Below are 16,236 nucleotides of genomic sequence, written 5' to 3'. Positions count from 1 at the left end.
CCGGTAACTTGATGTCATTATGTAATCTTTGTATATATATATAGATGATATATATATATAAACACGATTCCACATAAATTGACAATATGCTGCTGCAACTCTCTCGCTTATGTAACAGCTGCCTTGTGGGATTTTGCCAGTGGCTGTCAAACTCAGCGGCGAAAAGCATGCTTCAGATTTTTATTTTTTTTTTTCTATCAAAACTTTGACCATGTTTTTAGTTGAGTTTATTCTATTTTTTCCCCTGCCATTGCAAACACAGACACACACACATACACACAGACATTCACCCAAACACACTTGTCTTCTTTTGTAATTATTTTAAAAGCGCAACTTGTGCACGTAACGACATTTGCGGCAGTCAAAAAGGCAGCGATTGCCATTTTAAGTGAACATAAACAAAAGCGTTTGCTGCGCTTCTTACTGAGATGAGGCAGTAGAAGTATATTGTGGCAGATTCAGTGTGGAAGGAGGGGAGACAACCCAAAAGTACGACCCCGCGTTGTGCGACGTGGTAAATATGCGTGACTGGGAGTAGATAGCATATACAGTGGATAAAAAGTTTCCAAAAATTAGACCAAAATGTAACTTTGTGAATATGCGAAAAAAGCTGCTTTATATAAGAGATTAGACTGTTTAAGTAATAGGATAAAGTTTTCCCAATAGAACAAGGGAATTCATCTCTTCAGACCACATCCAACAATTTCTCTCCTTGCTCCTGAAATGATTTGACATTTCATTCAGATATTTCTACAGAAACTTAGCATATATTGCAGCTAATGTAATACAAAAAGAAAATGTTAATTTAATTATATTTTTGTTTTTCCCATTGACAATTGCCCACTGTTTGTCTAGCCCTAAGCACTTTGCTGCAAATGACTGCACTTTTCAGCCAAAAATACAACAAAAACAGAAGAGAGACAGAAGACAACACAAAAAAAAATAAAGGAAGAGTCTGTTCAGTTACAAAACTCCCATATCATATAAAAGCTGTATTCAAGAGCTAAGAGTTTTAGAGAGGGGAATGGAACATACACTTTTTGGCCAAAAATCTCATAAAGAACCACGCGCCTCGAAACTTTTTCGGCGACGTCTGCCGTCTGGACCGAGTCAAGTGTTTCAAGCCCAAACCAAGCCCAAACTAAACCAAACCAGAGCAAAGCAAACGAAATCAAGTCAAGCCAAGTCCTAGGTCCGTTTAGCCACCCACTTATCAAACTTCATATTTACCGACTCCAACTGGGGAACTGAATGTGGAAGGCTTTTGTGTGCACTTTTCCATAGTGGGGAGGAATGGTAAAAAACTTCCGGCACCGCGGGCCATTAGCTAAGACCCTAGAGGCCACTTCAAGGCACACAGAAGTCAGCGACTTGTTAATGATAATGAGAGAGAGAGCGAAAATGTTGATTATCTTAGGGAGATGCCAAGATGTGAATGTAGATGTAGATGATGATAATGATGATTATTATGCAAAAGAGGAGAGCAAAGCAAATTAAATGCTGCAAAAATGTTTGCTAACACTTCAAAATTGAGACAGAGAGCGACAGGGAAAGAACAATACAATACCGATAGATAGACAGACATACATACATACATAAATAGAAAGAGTAAAAGGGAGAGAAAGTGAGAATCCTTTAACACAACTATTCAAGTTTGTTGTTTGCTCATCTTGCCTCGAGTGGCATCTTTAAGTTGCCTTTTGTGCATAAATCAGGCGTTAAAACCCAAAAAGTAGTTGTCTCAAGTACTGCAACTACTATGACTACTAAGTCCTACGAGGGTAGTTCAATAAGAGAGTAGACCATTTTGTGTATGCCATGGGCAATGCCCTTGACTTGAATTGGATAATCCTTTCAATTCGACTTCAACTAATTGAACAACCCTCGTGATGGCACAAAATGTAGTAGCAGATTGTCAGTGAAAATTTTGAAAATTCACTTGAGCTCAATTAGTTTGTCGTTTTACGATTCACTTGCGCCCATCCCTCCTCCTCTCTTTGCCCTCGCCAATGCAACTTCAACTCCTTTTTGCAAACTTTGCAGTATTCACTTTTGTTGTTTTTGCTTGCTTAAAATAAATTTACCATTTTGCATTTGCCATTTCGGTAATGTCTTGTAAATGTCAACTCAGTTGAATGAGTTTGCTCTGCAAAGCCAACAACCATTTAGCTATATACTACCTCCTCTTATTTGTTTCTCCTCCCCGTCACCGTCTATCCAGTCAACCATTCTCATTACCCAAAGGATTGTTAATTATTTTTTGAAGCATTTAGATTTGAAATTTTGGAATTTTGGAATTTCGTTGATGATTGCACTCGAAAGTAATTTCAATGATTTTCCATAACATTTCACTCGCAATTATATAAATTGTTTTTTGGCCTCTCACAAAAAGAGTTTTCTTTCCTGTAGACCCTCCCAATGTTAAATCGAAAAAAAGTGAAAGAAAATGTACGAGAAAATCTCATTTGCAATTTATATTTTGTCGAGCAAATTTTATTATGATTGTTGTCAAGTTGAGCAATTTCGTATTTATGAGTTTTAAATTAAATGCAATCTCGGTGCTTTTCTTTTTGCCAGCTTCTTAAATATTTATTGATTTTTGCCAAAAGGCTTCTGGGTTTTTCCTTTCACTTCTCTTATTTGCTTGGTTTCTTTTTGTTGCTCTTATGGAAAAGGATAAGTTTTTGTCGGTTGGCGAAAAACGTTTTAGTGGCTGTTTAGGCTGTAGTCCCACACCTTGCCCCTTGCCCCTTGCCCCCTGCCCTATGCCCCTCCCCCCTACCGACCAAACAACAAAAAAGTTGTCCTTTATTGAACTTCAACAATTTTGGCCATGTCCTGGCGCAATGTTGGCCTTAAATATTTTATACACCATTCGATATCCTTTTTAGCCAGCTACGTTGGAAATTTTTGGCCAAAAAGAAAAGTGTGAAAGTGTGAAAATTGCTTGCGGAAAGTAAGAAGATTAAATGCCCTAACCAAAATATTTGCATATTATCAAATTTTCTGCATAAATTTCGGCATAGAGAAACATTTAGGACACAAAATTAGATTTACTCTTATAAAATGTTTAAGCTCTGAAAATAATATGAAAATTTTACGCAAATACTAAATACTAAGCAAAATAGTGTAGCCTTTTTTATCTGGCTAACTTGGAATGCTTCAAAGAACATTGCAGTTGCAGACAACTAACTATTGCATATGTTAGTCTTTAGGCAGAATGATGCTCACAAACTTTTCTTGGTTGGGTCTTCATAAAATATTTAGCGAACCCGTTTATTTGATCATAGAGCATCAAATCGAAAAGATACATTTGCGCCTTTTCGTTGTCAATTCACTTCAATTCCTTTAACCCCCAGCTAACCTTAGCCTGTCTGTCAGGGCAGTCTGTCCCTGCTCCTGTCCCGGGTCTCCTGTCTATCTACAATATACATACATATGCCCGCTAGGCCTGTCTGATTGTCTGGCTTTCTACTTGATGCTCGCCTCCGTTATCCTCCAGGAGAAGTGTCAACTTGTTTGGCCAAGATTTACAGCTGTCAAATGTCTGGGTTGGTCTGAATCTGAATCTAAGAGTTGTCGCGTTGATTTCCTTCTTTTCCACCTTGCTTCTGTATTGCTTTGGTTTTCTTTTCTTGTCTTGTTTCTTTTTTTCTTTGCCAGCTCCTTGAGCTTGATAACTGAATTTGTGCGGAGAGCTCAACTGTACTTGACAAAAGCATAAATCGGCTTCGACTTGCACTGATTTATATTTACTTTGATGTGGCATAGGGAACATGGAAAGCAAAATCATGGCATACCCTGCGGCTTTGGCACTTGGCAACAGTTTGGTTTGTTTTTTTTTTTTCCTTGATGAACTTAAAGATTGCGCCTCGCTGTCTGTGTCTTTCAATTTTTGTCACCTTGAAAAAACCACTTAACCACCACCCAGCCAACCATTCACCAAACCCACTCACCCACAAACAAGGCACATGAAAAAAGAAAATACATAAACGTAAATGTAGACAACTGTGTCCCTTGCTCTGCTCTTAGATCCTTTTAGAGTCATTTAAGTTAATTGTGTGTGTTTCTGTGTGCGTCTGTGTGACTGAAGAAATTGTGTGGAAATCAAGGTGACAATTTCGAGGCAAAACACTCAACCGCACCGCACCGTTGACTGGTTTTTGTGGCAGAAATTCTTGTGGCCTTCTCTTCATGACTGCCTAAAAAAAAACTATGGCCCAAATAGTTGTCTCAAAAAGATTTTTTAGTTTCCATAACTCATTGCACAGAAAAAAGGTTCTTTTCAAAATCTTGAGCCTAAAAAACTTGGCCTTTGGCTCTACTACAAATGGAAATATAAATGAAGATGTAACTTGGACAACGGCTTAATTTGTCGTTGAAAAGGGTGTTCATTAGAGCCATGTTTTACTAATTTGAATAGAATGGAAACGCAAGGGTATAGCAACTTCGTTATTACCGGAAATTAACTTGGGTCTCTTTCATTTTTTCTTTTAATAACTTAAATCCTGGTCGCTTAAATAAATTACCACATGATGGTGTGCCTGTGATATCGCTGTTTCTATTGAGTGAGGTGCGCGAGATGATGAGTAAGCCCAAAGCAAAATTATTTTTAATTAATAATAAGTTTTAAGTGCGTTTGGCAGCACACACACTCACACACACACACACCTTAAAGCAAACGCAATCTCTTTCTCCCTCCCCACCATGTTATTTTATATTTCTCCTTTTGCCTATGAACTTTGTGTAATTCAATGCGTTTTTGTAGTTGTTGTTGTTGTGGCTCCTGCTTCAGCTACAGCTCCATTTTCTGTTGGCGGCAATGGCAACGGCAATAGCAACGACAACGGCAACGTGGAACGGGGAACGGGAACGGCAACATCAACATCAGCAGCGTCTATTAATTAAATTAAAAAGTTCACAGCCATCGTTGTCGTCATCGTTGTCAACGAGCGGGTGGCAAAACGGGATGACTCTGACTCTAACTTCTATGGTCGCGTTATCGTTGTCACCGTTGTCTCTGGCAAAGTCTAGAGATGACTCCTCCCCGCCACTACAATAACAACTACTACTAATACTTTTACTAAAACAGTTGAGAGAACTATGCAAAAGCATGAAAATTATCATGCGAAATGCTTTTCCTAAGAATAAAACTTTGACGCTTTCCATACAGTTGGACAGCCACTGTAACTTATTATTGTAAATGTAAAAGAGGAAGGGAAAAAAGAAGTCAAGTATTCAAGAAGTTTTTATATTGATGGTTTTAATGAGATTGTAATTAAGCGAAAGTTTTCTTAAAGTTCAACTCAACAGTTTCAAAAGTGCAGACACAATAAATCATTATATGCAGTGGAGCGCTCATAAATTACGAAAGACAAAAAAAAATGGGTGATGTGGGTACATCATAATGACCTTTTCAACTAGATTGTGTGCTAATAAATTAATAAAAACCAGAGGGCCGGGGCTAACTTCGACCGCGTCAAAGTTTGTATACCCTTGCAACTTTTTGGTAACTCTTTCCTTACCTATTAGCCATCAATGTGGAAGAACGTTTTATCTAAAAAGGCTTAAGCTTGAGAAAGAAAGGCCTACAATCATAGGAAATAACGAAGATATTGATCAAAGTCACTGTTTTCCACCGATCGTTCCTATAGGAGCTATATGATATAGTCACCTGATCTTTATCAAATTCGGCACAGTCATTAACATAGGTATATATTAAATTAAGAAATGTTTAATTTGAAAGCAATCGCGTTAAAAGTAACGAAGTTATTTACAAAAGTCACTGTTTTCGACCAATCGTTCCTATGGGAGCTATATGATATAGTCACCTGATCTTGATCAAATTTGGCATAGTCGCTTATAGGCATAGTAAACTCTCTAATATTAAGTTTCACGACAATAGCTCAGAAAATAAAGTCACTGTTCGTGACTTGGCCGTTTGTATGGGAGCTATATTATATAGTCACCCGATCTTGATCAAATTTGGCATAGTCGCTTATAGGCGTAGTAAACTCTCTAATATTAAGTTTCACGACAATAGCTCAGAAAATAACGAAGTTATTGAAAAAATCACTGTTCGTGACTTGGCCGTTTGTATGGGAGCTATATGATATAGTCACCCGATCTTGATCAAATTTGGCATAGTCGCTTATAGGCGTAGTAAACTCTCTAATATTAAGTTTCACGATAATAGCATAGAAAATAACGAAGTTATTGACAAAAGTCACTGTTCGTGACTTTGGGGTTTGTATGGGAGCTATATGATATAGTGGTCCGATCCGGCTGAATCCGAGATATACAACGCCTGCAGTATATACAAGCCTACGTGCAAAATTTCAGCTCTGTAGCTCTTACGGTCTAGGAGGAGTTTGCGTTGATCCAGACGGACGGACGGACGGACGGACGGACGGACGGACGGACGGACGGACGGACGGACGGACATGGCTAGTTGAACTCGTCTCGTCGTGCTGATCAAGAATATATATACTTTGTATGGTCGGAGATGCTTCGTTCTATGCGTTGCACACTTCTGACCAAAATTAATATACCCTTTTTGCAAGGGTATAAAAACTGATTGTAAAAGATGGGACCTTATCACTGATACCATAACAGATAAGGTAGCTAAAAATAAACTATTAATGAAAAGCAAAAAATTGAGAAAAAATATCTAATTAAGTTTTGAGACCTAAAAGATCTAAAAGGACAAAAAAAATGGCTTTAATTAAACTACTTAAATCCATAATTTGAATAGACTACTGATTAATATGCCTTCTTAGGCAGTCTAAAAACATTGTCATACCTTTTTAAAGCAACTAAAGTTTGAGAGTCACTCAACATTGGTTTTATATTCATCCTTTGAACAAATATGCAAATGATTTAAACAATTAAGCAGCATGATTGGGTGGCCTGTCTGGCCAACTGATTCAATTGAATGGCAGACATGTCCATGGCACCCCTTGCACTCCCCTTCCCGCTGCCACCAAAAACCCTTGGTCCTATTAAAACTAGTTAAACAGTTCATTGCTCGTTTACTTGTTGTAACAACTTCTCCATCAGCCCGGTTCATTCTTTTTTTTCCCCTGTTTTTTGTTTTTATATTCTCTGGTTCTTTGTTGTATTGCACATTTCTCTCAACAATTATGCATATTTACAAAAGTTAATTGCCGACGCGCAACAACATTGTTGAACAACATCAGAGGCAACATGATGGTGGGCACGCCCACCGCGAGCCATACTGGGCGGTCTGGCAATTAACAACATTATTGACTCTCGGCCATGCTCTTATTTGAATCAGTGGACACTGGACACATGGTTGATAGTCCGAGAAGAAGAAGAACAAGCAGAAGCAGAACAAAGGCAACGCCAATGGCAGTGGCAGTGGCAGTGGCAGTGGCAGTGGCAGAGGCAGGCGGCAATGGCACTTTGAAATGCTAATGAAATTGGCTTTTAAAGTGCAGAAATGAACACAAATTTTTCCATTCTTTTTGCAGCTACTGCTGATGGTGCTCAGCTCAACAATGTTCACTAGCTCTCTGGCATGACTTCCTTTCCTGCTGTATGTGTGTGTGTGTTTTTTCTTTTTTTTTTTATTCTTTGACTTAATTGATAAATTGATTAAATTGCGAAAAAGCCTTAATTGCAAGTCAGTCTTGCAGACCAAGCAACCGCTGACACATTCGCCTGTTTGAAATTCAACATTTCATTTGGATTTGCCCAGCCCTGTCCTGTAGACGTCTTTTGCGCTTTTGGCCAAATTGCATTTGCTTTTGTTCGTTAGTTAATGCGATGTATTTTGTCAGCATTTGGTGGTATTGTCGCATCATCAGTTTTTCGGTTTTTCATCCAACAACAATGGATTTTGCCCTGGTCTTGGTCATGGTCTGCTTTGGTTTGGTTTGGTTTGGTCTGGACCAAAGCCTAAGCCAAAAATCAACGCAATCCTTAACAACAACTGATCAAATTTGCTGATTTACTCTATTGTTGATGTCAAGTTGAGACATGGTTGCCATACAAGTTGAAGAGGTGAAAATGAAAGACATGAATTTAATTGAAGTGTCATTCTGTAGGCAATACCAGATAAATTAACTAGTTGACCACACCACACAAGACAAATAAAACATAACAAACTTTTTCTGTTTATTTCTCATGTTTGAGAAGGATAATAAAAAAGCAGCAAAATAAAAATTTGACTCGTAAAATCCTTATTTGATTGCCGTTGTATCATAATCATTAAATCGCACATCCTTTGGCAAGTTATCCGTTCTATCTATGAAAATCCTTTGCCAGCTCAACACTTTCTTACTCGGTGTTCGATGTTCAGTTATCGGTTAACTAGCGTGTTAAGAAGACCTTTTCAAGGCTTAACCGGAACCAAATTTTCATGTGCGCCCAAAGCGCATTAAACTGTCGACTGGTAAAGTTAGGGATTGACCACTTCCCCCTCCTAACAATCGTTTCTTTTGCTGTAGAGAAATTTATAGCATTTGTTCAATGCTTGTTATTTTTTTTTTTTCTTTCTTTCTCCCTCTGTCTTTTAGTTTTTTTCTTGTGGCTTTGCTTTGATTTAATTTTGCTTTTTCTCCATGTTTTTTTCATGGCACCACATGTCTCTCTCTCTCTCTCACTCTCTTATTCTTTGCCAATTTGTGAGCTTTGTTCTGGTCTTCTCTTCTAGATCCTGTTTTTCACTTGTCTCCTTGTCACTCATACGTCAGCAAAATTTGTTGTTTGTGTGTTGTTGTGTTGAATAAATCACTCGTCGAGAGTAAGTTTTTGAATGTGAGTTTGAACTTTTTCCCCAGCACAACTTTAATATGAGGGAATTTTCCAAGGACAATTTTCAATCAGGAAATAGCCGCATAGCAGCAGCATCACTTTGCACATTTTATGTAATCTTTCCTCCTCTTTTTTGTCGGTCTAGTTCTGTGTGTGGTTTATTGCATAATACATATGTATATAATGCAGAGTAATGACATTAGTCGCATCCCTTGGTTCCAACAGGAGAAAGAAGAATACATACATATATCTAAATATGTATGTATATGTAGTTCATATGGAACATATTTTATTGATTACATTTTAGGGCAGCAGCAGCAGCAGCAACATTAGAAACTGAAGTTTCATCTTTCTGATTTGGCCTCTCTTTTTTGCTGCGTGTTTTTGCACAAGTTTATGGGATTCCTTTTGCTCGTTTTTCGGTTTTTCGGTCAACCCCAAAAATCAAATAGTAGTAACTCTACTCATACACATACACATTACACACCCACACACACACACACACACACTCACATGAGACATGACTTATATAAGCAAATAAATTGCTTATTTGTAGCGACAATTTGCGGTAATTTTGTGATTTGTGCTAGCGGTGGCGTTGGATCTGGCTCTGGCGTTGGCATTGGCGTTGACGGTGGTGGTGAGTGACATCATCCATTCATATAAAACATTATGCAGAATTGGGGAGTGTTGGCTCCCCCCCACCAAAAGAGAATCCAACCGAACTGAACTGGACTTGGGGTAATATATGTCCTAGACGATTAATTAAACATATTTGCTACCCTGATGGTATCCTTATGTCTAACCATAATTCATGTTGATGGACTGCACGGAAATAACGATGGCCACAAATGGGCGTCACACAAGCAAATCAAAGAAAATAGCTATGTCATTTCGAGGTCCCAAAAAAAAAAACCATTGAAAGGTTTAATAAACAAAAATATATCGAGTAGTTCTTCTATTTCTTTTGTTAAAGTTCTTGAGTCGGTTAGAATTAGAATTGAAAGTAATTTTTAAAGATATTTGAGTTAAGAGAAAAACATTTTTAAATTTCCTACTTTAATTCCAACATTACGAATTCTCTTAACCTGCCTCCTGGACAAGCTTAACTTAAGACTTAAGCAAGCAATTCAAATGAGAAATTCATTGAATACTTTGAAAATATTTGGCTTATTTTATTGGGATTTCCTTGGTAGCGTTGAGTGTGTTTTCTTTCTTGTGCTTCAATTTGCTCAAGTGTAATATATATTTTTTTTGGTCTGCTGTGCTGTTACTTGCCTACTTTTGCCTCTACTCTGGCTGATTACAATTTATTGACTGACTTTTTTTGCCTCTTTCTGATTCCCTCTCTGAATCTCTGAAAGAGCACACACAGAGAAATCCGTTTTTTTCTTTTAGTCCGCGTTGCCCCTTTGGAATGCAAAACTTCTCGACGCCCACTTGTATGCATATCGTTAGCAAATTGCAGGCTCTAAACGAAAACACAGAGCGAGCGAGTGGAGGCAAACAACAAGCAGAACGACCAAGCGAACAAAAAAATGGGGTGGGAGGCTTCTACAAGGATATGTTTTCGTCCTGTGTAAGCTAATACCCAACCAATTTCCGTTTGACTCGTTTCGTTGCGCGTTTTCCCTTTTGCTGGCGCTCTTTTTAAAAGGCAGGTAACTCTTTTTTTCTTTCTTTCTTTCTTTTTAGCAAAGCGCTGCCTTTTGTATTTCCGTTTTGGAAATTAGAACCCACCAGCAGTGCTGATGCCGTCCCATATAAATTTGTTTAAAAGCTTAGGCCCAGCCGGGCCAGCTAACCCGGTTAGAGCTCGGTTTAGTCCGCTCTCATTTGCATATTCCACACATTCAAAATATCGTCGATGTTTACTTTGTTACTTCCACTGCCACTTGCCACTCCTTTTTGCCTTTTCATTTTATTAGCTGTTATGTTTGTTGGCCTTGTTGTTGCTATCCCTTTTATTTTTATTTTTGGGGGACACATTTAAGCCTTTTAAAGGGATCAACAATTTGGTTTTTCCAAATAATTTCAAATATTTGTCAAATTTTGTTTGTAAAACGAAAACATTTGTATTCAAAGCCTTGACCAAAGACCATCAATTGACTTGACTATACAAAACAAAAAATGAGAAAACCCAAAACCAAAATTTTCAACCGCAATTCTGAGGTTAGACAGTCAAACCACACAAAACTTTGGTACTGGTGTTGATTGCCTTCAGCTTTTGTGTGTGTGTGTGTGTCTGTGTGTGTGTAAAGTTTCTCCTAGGAACCTTATATGCAAATTGTATTTGATATTTTGTATTTGTTTCATGGCAAGGGGGTCGGAGGGAGTATGGTATCTAAAGAATTTTCAAAGAAACTAATTTGTTTTTCGTTTTGTTTCATTTGTTGTAGCTATTTCCCGCGAAGATGGCGAAGACTCTACACATCATCATCACCATCATCATCATCGTGGCGGCCATGGCGGGCATCATAATCATGGTAATAAAGTTCCCTATAATGGTTACAATTCGGAAGAGTATTTGGATCGGTTGGAACCGAATGGCAATATACCCGCTGATAAAACAAATTGCAGATATGGCGGTAAGTCGAAAAAACGTGCTAAAATAATAACTAAAATATTAACTATTGTATGTATGTGTGCCTAGAAGCGAAACCTTACATTTCTCGTAGCATACTTATTTGGGCAACTTAGCAATGGCGTATACCGCAGTACGAACAATTTCCATAGCATGCTTATTTGGGCAGTTTTTGTGGAGCAGTCGAAATATTTCTTTCAATTTGTGTGTTCTATTTAATTTTCTGCTCACTTTAAGCTTCACTTGAACACATTCATAAAGATTTGCGTAATTTATCGCTCGCTTTTGCCATAATCTCTCATTTAAGCTGCTGGCGAATTTCTTCCCAGCCATTTGCACACAACCCACAAAAAAGAAAAAGAAAAACTAATTTAACGATATGTTTGTTTCTCCATCTATGGCTTGCCTTCTCCCCTTTGTTGCCCCTACTCTCTGACTGGCAAAATAATTTATGCCTCCATCTTTGAGAGCCGCGTGTCTAATTATGGAATGAGATGATAATTCTTCTTCATCTGCCAGCCCTCAACTGTCTGTCTCCCTCTCTTTCTCACTCTTCTTTAGCCTGTCTCGACCACTTCTCCCCATATCAGTTCCATCTCACTTATCCACTATAACAACGAAATTCCCTTTGGTATTTTTGTATAGTTTTAACAATAATGTTGTTTTAGTTTTTGATACGCTTTCCCAAGCTGCGGGGATGTAATAGATTTAGAAAACTACAATCAACTAAACTGAATAGATTAGAAAACAATATAATTTAAATAAATTGCTGTTAGAGTGTATGAAATTCGTTGAAGCTAATGTTTTGCTTATCTTCCTTTTATTTCTTTTGCATCTTTTAGTGTCCTTTGTCTTATTTCTGTTCTGTTCTATTTGCTGTTGCGGCAATTTATCAAATTTTTGTCTCATTTAGCAAACGTAAACATTTTTGCTGGCTGCTTATCTGCAACATTTTCATATAATAGAGGAAATCTCTTTGATAATATTGCCATTTAAACGCCTCTCCCACTTCCAACCACCGTGACCCATGCTCCTCACAATTCCGCACTTCTAAAATCCTTAAGAATTTCAAATGCGTTTTTTTGTCTTCTCATCATTTACAACTTTCTACTTGAGCTTCTCTGTTTCTGTGTCTGCTTCTGCTTCTTGTGTTTTGTCATAATTGTAAATTGCAATTTTATGCAAACAATAAGCGAGGGAAGGATGATACTAAAGTGTGTGTGGATGGATGTAGGTGGGTGAAATGGAGCAGCAGACTCGTTGACATTGCCGATAAGATGGAGAGAAGACGTAATGGCATCATCTCGCATTGTTGTCGCTGTACTTGATTCTGGTAGCTGTTGCTCTTGCTCCCTTTTTGCTCTTAGCTTATTCGTTATTGTCCTTGGAAAAAGCGGGGCACTCAACTGGTTCGTCCACCCACCAAACCTGCCCGTCGTGGGCCTTGTCTCTAGGCATTTTGGTATCGCCCCATAAAGCAACGGAAATGAAAATATTAACAAGCAAATGCACAATAACAACAAGTACAGCAGCAATAACAACAATGCAAAAGGGGAATTATTCATAACCAAATGGAATTCTACCATGCTCCATATATCTTTGCCGGGTTTTAAGCCATCCATTGCCATTGCCATTGTCTCTGCTCTTAACCACTTGCACTTCTAGAGTGGTGGGCCGTATCCACCTCTCCCCTTACCTTCCTTGCCTTTCCCCTGTTTTGTCTCTTGGCACGTGAGTTTTAGTGCATTCTACAGCCATTTGGCTTCTCCTTCATGTGTCCCTTGCCTACATTTTAACATTGCATACACACTCTAGATGCCATCTTTACTTACGAGGGTCGCTAATTGTGTTTATTGAAATGAAAAGTTCATTCAAACATGCAAATATCTGTATGTTTTTTAATATTCTATACCATGCAAAACTATTCAAGGAAAGATGATTCTAAAACAATTTCAAGAGTCTAGAGCAATGAAGCTTATCTTTATTGATTTAACGGATTGATTTATACATTATTTATTGGTCGTTGAGTTAAAGTTTATTCTAAAGTTTAGTTTTAAAAGTGCTTTACAATCTTTATTTTCTCTTCTTTTTATATCTTGATATGTATACATATTTTATTGGTTGTTTCTTTAATTTCTTTATCTCTCGTCGGACATCGCTTGGTTGGGTCTGTGGGTCGTATGTGTGTCATCATCAATAAAAGTTAGGCAAAGGCAAACCAAAATGGTTAGTTTTCCAGCTATCATAAAGTTGTTATATAACGCACAATAAATAACAAACACTTTGAAAGCACATTCCAATGCCGTCAGACATGATCTGTTGCCTGCTTCAAGCGCCAGTCGAATCCCCAATCCCCCACACTCTATTCTCTGTCTCTTTTTTCCTGTTGTTGTTGTTGTTGTTGTTAGCTGCTGCCTCCTCCACAAAAAGCAATTTCAGTTACCATTTTTGTTGTTGTTGCTGTTGTTCCGATTCTGATTACATGATTTATAAGTTATCTTCAACTCAACGGGCAACAACAATAAGAACAAGAGGAATGCCGTATTCGCCATTAGATGTGGATACGCGAAATTTATTATGGTTCATACGCTTTTATAAAAAATATAATAAAACATACAGACACACGACAAAAAAAAAAAAATTAATAATAATACACGCCAAGAGCAAATTATGCAAAAATGACAAAATAAAAGAAATTTGGTCTTGCCTCAGCTTGAATACCCTATCCTACCCTATCCTGTCAACATCAATGGCTTTATTTGTTCAAAACGAGGCCTTGTTTCTTGCAAAAAAATTGTATTCCATTCTTTGAAACTATCCTATAACCGATTACAATTGGGTATTCCACTTTAAAATATTACAAAATTTCATTTGTATCTGCCAAAAGGAAAAACAAATTCCCTCTCTTGCAATAGAGTATTGAAAATCACATCACATTTGGCCGGAAGGAAATAAATATGGCCATAAAACATTTCGCATGGGTTCCTCAGCAATTGATTGTAAATCATATTTAACAATTAGGCGTGACACATAAAAAAAAGGAGCGAAAACGCAAACGAAAATATGCAGAAACTGAAAAACGAATAAACGAAAATTTAATTTTCACAGGAAAGTGGGGAAAATTATGATAAAGTGTGTGAAAATTCGCGTGATGGTGAGAATCATTTTGATAGGCTTATTTTCATGCCTCATTTGAAGAAGATCAAGAACTAAGCCAGCTGCTTTCGTGTCTTTCGTCTTTTATTTTTTATCTACCGTGTGGCACCCATCCACCACCATCTACCTGTAAGTCCTTTTTTTATGTAGTGTTCCTTGTGTGGGGAGGTTTTCTCATGCCGTCTTTCGTTATTTTTTATACCCTCTACTCTAAGACGATTAGTTGGGTGTATATGCATAAGATGTATTTGATTGGCTATCATTAGAAATACTCGTACACGCTTGTTAGATGCCAATAGTTACTCCACAGGGTATTTGTTAGGTCTTTATGGCCATAAAGTTTTCTATTTTAATACGTTTTAACCTGCAAATAAATCCTTTTAACGCTTTATTTGGCTTGGCTTGTGACGCCACGTCTTGTTGTGTGGGGCTTTTGTTTATATATTTTACTTTTTTTGCACCACCCAAGAATTTCGCGTTGGTGTTTATGTCCTTTTTTTTCTTCTCGAACTCCTTTTCCTCCTCCTCCCCCTGCTCCTCACGCTTCTAACCATGAGGCCGTCTGCCGACAGACTGTCTATTGTTTTTCTTATGCCCTTTTGCCTCGACTATGTGTCTGTGTCTGTGATTTAAATTTATTGGCAAAATACTTAAAGTGATTTTGTTGTTGTTGTTTTCATATATTTTGGGTCGAAGGGTGAGTTGTTAAACCTCTAACTCCCCTCCCAAAAAAAAAAAAAAAACACACCTTACCCTTAACCGTGACACCTTTCCAATTGACAATTTACTTTTTTTCTGCCGCTTTACGAACCTTCGCGTTGTCTATTAAGCTCCGGGTGTTTTCATTCCTTCTTTGCGCTTTTCGGGCACTTGCGGTTCATTTTAAAATGCTACGTGGCAGCCCACAATGTCTCCAACCCTTCGCTCCCCCCACAAAACATTTGGTACCCAACTACCTACCAAGGCTGACAGAATTCATGACGCCTTGCGGTTAGACAACAGCAGCAGCAGCAGCAGTAGCAGATTTTCTTGTGGCTTCTATCAACCCTTTCCTGTGTTTCTTTCCTACCCTAGTCTACCTCTCTCTCGCTATCTATGTATAAGACAGACAACCCTAACTCCAGTCAAATTCGCGTTGCAGTTTATTAACGAAGCATAAAAACATGTCGCCATTGCGTTGACTTGTTTTTTCCGCAGGATTTCAAAATTTCCTTTTTCGCGCGCGCGTTTTTCTTTTTTTAATGATGTTTTTTACATTTCTTTTTCGTTTTTTGGTTGGTTTTCTTTCTGTTGTTTGTTTGATGTCATCTTCTGGCGTGAGACATTTTTTTGCTTGGTTTGGCTAATGAAGCGACTTATGCAATGACATGGAAAATTTGCGGTTCGTTTTGTTTTTTTTTTTTTTTTTTTGTCCCGTTTCTCTTTGTTTTTTTTCTTTTATTTTACTGTTGGTTTTACTGTGGTTCTTACTTTATCCTTTTTTCCGAATTTTCTTTGGTTTTTTGTGGGGGATTCATTATTTTTTGGGGTTGCCTTTACGGTTGCTGCACAGCATTTGCATAAAGATTTTTGAGAGAGGAGCAAAAGGATACTTCCATAGGATTTGATAAATGAAAACTTTTTGCTAATTGGCCTGGAAAAATGAACGAACGAGGTTGATCAGAAGAACCAAGTAAATGAGCCTATTTGAAGGTCCTCTGAAAAGTCTAAGAAATCAT

The 16,236-nt window shown here is 37.8% G+C and overlaps 1 protein-coding gene across 4 annotated transcripts in view; it reads left to right on the top strand.

The window, feature by feature from the left end:
- The window catches only part of Eip63E (cyclin dependent kinase Eip63E), a 122,377-nt gene that overhangs the window by 75,175 nt on the left and 30,966 nt on the right, over positions 1 to 16,236 (top strand). For all 4 annotated transcript variants that reach the window (XM_068286805.1, XM_068286802.1, XM_068286803.1 and 1 more), the window contains exon 3: positions 11,178 to 11,366. The gene's annotated coding sequence lies outside the window, so the exon portion shown is untranslated. The remainder of the gene's footprint in view (positions 1 to 11,177; positions 11,367 to 16,236) is intronic.

Source organism: Drosophila tropicalis, unplaced genomic scaffold, assembly GCF_018151085.1.
Source record: "Drosophila tropicalis isolate 14030-0801.00 unplaced genomic scaffold, ASM1815108v1 contig_463, whole genome shotgun sequence".
Lineage (NCBI taxonomy): Eukaryota > Metazoa > Arthropoda > Insecta > Diptera > Drosophilidae > Drosophila > Drosophila tropicalis.
The sequence above is the reverse complement of the archived record's forward strand: the minus strand, read 5'-3'. Positions and strand labels throughout refer to the sequence as shown.